The sequence below is a fragment of the Brugia malayi genome (assembly GCF_000002995.4).
Source record: "Brugia malayi strain FR3 genome assembly, contig: Bm_v4_ChrX_scaffold_001, whole genome shotgun sequence".
In the NCBI taxonomy this organism is placed as follows: domain Eukaryota; kingdom Metazoa; phylum Nematoda; class Chromadorea; order Rhabditida; family Onchocercidae; genus Brugia; species Brugia malayi.
This window is the reverse complement of record NW_025062479.1, coordinates 2,072,824-2,079,907: the sequence shown is the minus strand read 5'-3', so window position 1 is coordinate 2,079,907 and position 7,084 is coordinate 2,072,824.

Genomic DNA, 7,084 nt, shown 5'->3' with positions numbered 1-7,084 from the left:
AATTCAATCGATTTAGAAAATGCTATATTGTAACTATAAGCATCTTTTGGGTATGTTTTCATTAAATAATAAAAGGAGTAAAGAAATCGAAAAAAAAAAAAAAAAACCAATCATAACATTTCTGAAAAGTTGCTTGTTTTGGAAATGCATCATTTTCTTGATTGTATAAGTTGATGATATGTCGGAAATTGAAAAGAGCAGTAGCAGAAGCAGCAGGCATATATTTACAGAAAAAAATTAAAATAACCGAAGTAAAAAAAAAAAAAAAAAAAACGTATTTTTCTGGCTGAAAAATTTTGAAATTTTCATGATTAAAATTAATTACGATAAGATTTCAAAAACACCTCAATTTCTTCCATAAGCTTTAGTCATTATTATTACTTTTTTAAAAGATGATTGATAATGATGAGTTAGCTTATTAAATAACTGAATATCAACTATCATTTAATAGATAGGTATTATATATTGGTTTACAAATTTAAACTTTCATCTGATGTTATTATTTATATTTGTTATTAGTTGAAAATGATAAAAAAAAAAGTGATATGTTTGACATAAAAAAGTTTCACTTTGTATTATTTTTTAAAAAAAATAAGGTTTTTAGCAAAAAAGCAGTTTGATAAAAAAAAAAAAAAAATGTTTTTTTCATCTTTTACAAGTGCAATTGATAATTAAAGTAATTAAATTTTTTTTCACCTCAAAATTGATTCATCATAAATAATTTTGATTAATGCAGGAAATATTAAAAATCAAAAAAAAGGTAGAATTTTGTCAGTAATATTAGTAATCGACAATGAAATAAAATTATTATATTTTCAACAAGCAAACACTTTCTGATCGTTTCATTCTCGTTATCACTTCTTTTTTTGTTTGTTTTTTTATTTTATCTATTTTAACATTAGATCCACTGCATTAAAATTTGTATGAAAAATGATTTACATCACTTTTTTTCCCTCTCTCTCTCTCTGTCACTTTTTTATTGTTAGAATTTCCAAACAAATAAAATATCTAAACATTATGAATGCATATTTGAAACATTGTTTAGTATATCGTAAGGACTGTGTAAATTAACGTAAAATTAAACCTAATAAACTGATGATAAATTAAATTTCCAGCAATGTCATGCATATGTCTAATTAATTTAGTGTTATAATATAAATTAAATTATTTTTTTTTTTTGCATTTTTTTGGCAAAGTCAAAAATTGGATTACATTTAGTAAATTATCATAAACTTCAAAATACTTTAGTGTGAAAAAAAAAAAAAAAAAAAAAAGAGGAAAGAAGATTAAGAATGCATGAATTATGACAAACTTTGTACTACAACTAAAAGCAGTAAAGGTTTGATATAATATTGAGGGAAAAGGACATATATCAATATTTGTTGTGGAGTATAATTCAACATCTTGCTTAATGGATTTTTAGAAAATCGAATTTTATTTTTTTTTTTTTTGGAGCGAATTACCATATAATTTTATTTCTAATATCCGATTTCAATTACTTTACATTGCATTTTCACGATAATGATTAGCTCATGCTAAATGGTTTTCTTTTCCAAATAGTTAAAATTATTCATCGTTTTCCACTGAAAATATTTGAACTTCACAAGTAAAGTTTAATGCTAAATATTGCTAAATTTCAGGTAAAATTTTTGAGAAATATTTTTTAGTTTTAATTATACATTTCGCGAGTTGATTTTAATTTTTAAACAAATTAAGTCATCAATTTCAAATGTAAACCGGAAATGATCCAAATTTTACATCATATTTTAAGCACACTTAAAGTCATACAAGAAAACTAATAAACAAAGTCATCATCTTGACTAAAACTGCATATTATTGAAATTATTGAAGTGACATAGCTTAAAACGATTTAATTCAATTTTATTAGCAGCATATAGGAATATTCATTTAGTTGTGCAAAGGAATTGGGGAAAAAAAAAAAACAGCAACCACTGGTGAAAATTGATTACTAATATTTAAAGTAACTTAAGTGAACAATTAGAAAAAAGAAAAATGACAGTTTGAATTGTAAGAAAGGATGGAGAAAAAAAAGAGTGTCGAAAGAGTGTCGGAAACTAGAAATTTGGACAATTCCAAAGGAGGAAAAGGAAAGAAAATAATTATCAAGAAATATCGGGAAATATTTTGGAAGATATTAGCAATAAAGCGAAGTATTGAAGAAGGGTAAAATGTGATGATGAAAAAAAGATGTACTTTATTTCAATTTAATAGATTTTAAGCATTGCTTGAATAGATTTTAAATTTCATTTTTTTTTTTTTTTTTTTGGCATTATTGCGTATTACATAAAATTCAACTATAATGTTTTGCTTCATATCACGAAGCAAAAGTGTAATTAATATAAATGATCTAGGCAATAATATCATAGCTAACTGAAATATTGTCGTCATACTAACGGCGGTAATATTTAATATCACCAACAAAATTGCAATTAAACAATATGCATAGTTGAAAAGTAAAAATCAAAGTAAATAATGGAAGCTTTATTATAAATAAAAAAAAACTGTTGGATTGAAATTATTTCTTTAAAATTTTTAAGTAAAACTTATTTTAACATCATTGATGAATTTCAAATAGAGAAAAAAGAAGGACAAATAGAATGCTTGCAGTATTAAAAAAAGAAAAAAATGAAATAGTTGGAATACAGCAAAAATTTGACATTTTTATTCACGATTAAATCCATTAACTTTTACATTTAAAAAAGCAAAAACTCTACAAATGTTTAAAAAAGACAAACAAAATTGTTCAAACAAGAATCACATACTTTGTTAGTTTGAAATTTTAACTATTTTAGAAGAAAAGCGAAAAAGAAAAATCAACCATCAATAAGCAAAGAAAAAAATTTTGCACACATTAAAAATGATAATAAATGATGATTTAATTATATAAATCATCGTTTTTTCTTTTTTTTTTTTCTTTTTGAACGAATAATTTTGATCATTACATATTGCAATAAACTGCCTTGTAAATTAATATATTGTATAATATAATTAATGAAATAAAATTTGCTTACAATGATTAATAACAATAAAAAAAAAAAAAAGTTATCTGCAAAATAACTTGACTTTATCGATGAAATGGATATGAAATGAATAAGTTTCATCAAATGAATAGAATAGCTAATAATTTATCATATTCACAAATTAGCTTTTTAGTTTCACTAAAAATTAAACAACAAAAATTTTAAACAAATAATTCGAATGTTATATTCATGCAATTATTCTTTTTTTTAACTTGAAATTAAAAAAAGAAAAATTTCACTTTTTATTTCAATATTTTAATCAACAATTCATTTATTTCAAAATAAACATGACACTGAGCGACTTAACAACAAATTGGGATATTTCACATACCTGTGTTTACTTAGTTCATTATTTTGTTACCGTTCCGTCTCATTTCCGATTAAGAATCGAATTGATGTAAATGATTGAATTTGATCATCCTTCTCAAATGCATTCAATCACAAACATATGGTTCGATTTTAGTTCTCAGAAAAGGAGCACAGAAGACACAACACATAAAATGAATTTTTCAAGGATGATATCTTGGTGAAGTAATTTGTGTGTTCCATTAATGGCATAGAAAAAATTGGAAAACATTCGATGGAATATAATTGAAAAAAAATTTTAAAAAAAGCTTTATTAGTATCATTTAAAATCAAATTGAAATTTATTTGCAGAATAATTTAGAAAATTAATAATTGTCAACATTAACATTATTGTGAAACCTCAAAATTCATAAATAATCTATAAAATATATGAATTTTATTTTTTTACTTTCAGTGAATTACTGTATTTTGATAAATTAAACAAAAACTCCTTTTTTTTTTTTTTTTTTTTGGAATTAAATATAATTTTCGTTCCGATCAATTAGCAAAATGTAAAGTAAGAATAAGAAGAATTGTTAATTTTAAGTTTAACAAAATAACTCTTATGGCTAATCCTAGAAATAGAATACAAAAAGGAAAAAGAAAAGAAAGTAAAAGAAAAAGAAAAAGGAAAAAGGACAATTTTTTAAATGAAAGTAATTTAAATGAAACTGAAAAAGAAATAAACTATCAAAAAAGAAAATGTTTTGACCATATGTTGTACAACTTAAAAGACTCTATTTTTATTTTTTTTTTCTTTTTGCAACTGATTTAAAAAAAAAAACTTTTTCAGATTGTATATCATTTTGCCGTTATTAATTATTCACATAAATATTATCACTTAACAAAAATAAAAAAGTAAAAAAAAGCAGGTAAAAAAAAAAAAAAAAAAAAAAGACAACAAATTTATTCGCCTATGAGATGGATAAATTATTTCAAATTAATGGATCTATATTTTGAAACATCATATAGATCAGAATTTTGAAGAAAAGTAATCTTTTTTCAGCAACAAACAATTTTAGCTATTTTAAATTCTGTCAATTACAGAATATTAAATGTTCATTTAAATTGAAAATTCAAGATTTTTTAAATGTTATTTAACAAATGGTAAGTGTATAAATGAAATAAAGTGATCAGCGGATCACAACTAATCAATATATTTATATAAATAATTGCTGCAATAAATCGATTAACTTATAATTAATGCAATGTAATTTGTTTTCTCACATATCTCAAACAAATATTATTTATTCCATTTCAGTCTTTTTCCACTTTTTCCATGTATTCTATTAATCTACATATATATTTTTTTTAATCTTTAATTTGTTTTATTTCTATAATTTACTATTAATTACATTTTGATAGACTATTTTACATAAAAAAAAAAAAGTTCTGTAACGGAAGCATATCATTTTTAAATAAGATTATTTAATTTCCGCTTTTTGTCATTTTAAATCAGAAAATATGAAACACCTGTTCAATCATTAAATGTCCAAATTTTAAAATTTTATAATTTTAATCAGCAATTTGCGGATAGTAACATAGTTTGTTAATTGTAATTATATTCTTGTACTTTGGAAATAGTTAATACGAAACGGCTTATAAATTATAAATTATAATCATGTTTTAACACTTTGCAAATAGTTAATTTGAAAATGTCTTATCAATGTAACTTCGCCTTTGCTTTTTTTTTAGTAGTAGTCACATGGATTAACAGTATACTTTTTGTAAAATTTGACAGATAAGAAAAAATTCCAATTCCACTTTATTTATTATCATTTCAGTATTGTGTGAAACAAAGTAATTTTTAGATTTAATTGAAAATTAGAAAAAAAAAAATTTGATCGTCAATAAGTATAAAGATTATAAAATCATTCGAAAAGAAAAGAAAAGAAAATTACTACCACTTATTATCTGTTGAAGAGAAACGACTATTTATAAATCAATGAAAATATAAAAGATATTGTTAGAAATTAATTTTCAGTTTGCTAATACCTTCCGCTTATCCGCAATGATTAAAGTTGTTGAAATTAAAAGATTTTGCTTTATTAATTAAGTAGTTAGTTCAATGCAATACTGAAGTGATAAGAATTTTTGCAACTTTTTTCAATTAATTAATTTAAAAAACAAGGAAAAACAAATAAATCGCTATATAAAATTTCGAATTCTTAAAATTTCTAGTTAAAATTCCAATGAAAAATTGGTCTGACGAAAACAAAAATTAAGATTTTACAATGAATATTATTGTTTAATTTGTCACATTGGAACGAAATTTTATACAATTCATAGGAATTCTGTTTTCTTTTTATCTTCTTAAAATATTTTAAAATTTCTTGCTGCTTTTTTTTGTTGCTTATAAAAGCTTTTTAAACATCGAAATGAAATAAATTGAAATGTCATTTTTGATACTGAAAAACCTAAATCATTTTTAGAACAAATAAATTGGTGTGTAATTTAAGTATTCGTTGTCAATTTTATAACATTTTGTAATCTAGTAGAGTGTGTTAATCTTCTGGTTTGTTGTGTTTACCGGTAGATGTTCTTACTTGCAACTTAGTAACAATAGAAAAATTTTTGTATTTTGATTCTTTTTGAATTTTCCTAATCCTTGAAATTTTTTAGATCCTTGACATTGGATATATTTTTCAGCATCAAAAATCCAATAAACGATTTTTTTTTTCTTCTAAAACTGTGTGATATGCCATCGTCTTTTCTCGTAGCATTCTTGTCAACAAAATTTTAATTAAGCCATTTCTAAGTGTTTTTTTTTTTTTTTTTCAGAAGTTTCAGCTTATTTCAGAACCATTCTCAAAAAGATATCAGAAAAAAACCTTCAGTATGAATGCAAACTCAGCATAAGCTTCAGCTTAAGTTAAATAATCTAATATCGATGAAAACAAGTTCAGCAAATCACCTACAGAAAAGTTGACAAACATTTCAGATTATTCGCTTATTTCGTTATCTATAAATAGTTGACAATTAACGCTATTAATTTTGATAAGATACTTTGAAACTCTAATTGTAACTTTCTTTCTTCCTCTTTCACTTTCTCTCTCTCTCTCTCTCTCTCTCTCTCTCTCCCTCTCTGTATATATATGCAAAGTTTCAAAGTGTGTTGCATAAATAAATAAATTATATACATACATATATAAAGCTTTAAGGTACTTATATAAACAAACAAGTAAATAAATACGTTATCTAAATAAATACATAATTAAACAAGCATAAACATATGGAGTTTGAAAACATTTTTATAAATAAATAAGTAAATAATATAAAATAAATAAACAAATCATTAATTAAACAAATATATATGCAGAATTTCAAAGTATGCTATATAAATAAATGTAGATAATTAAATAATTAATTGTTTATTTACTTGTTACATATTTATTCATTTAATTTGTTTATTTATTTAAACAACTTTAATCAGTGATAAATTTCCTGAAATAGTCTCTTCTGTATAATTTTTGGATATAAATGAAATTTTAACAATTTTCAAGAGAATAGTATCATAGATTCGAATTTTATATGATATTATTTCATACTAACTTCGATTATATCAGATATATCAAATTGAAATTATTTAATTGATACAACTGTCTGCATAGGAAAGAGGTAATAATGAAATAAATGAAGAATTAAAAAGTTGATGAAAAGTAAGATTTGTAACATAAATATATCAAAAATATAAGATT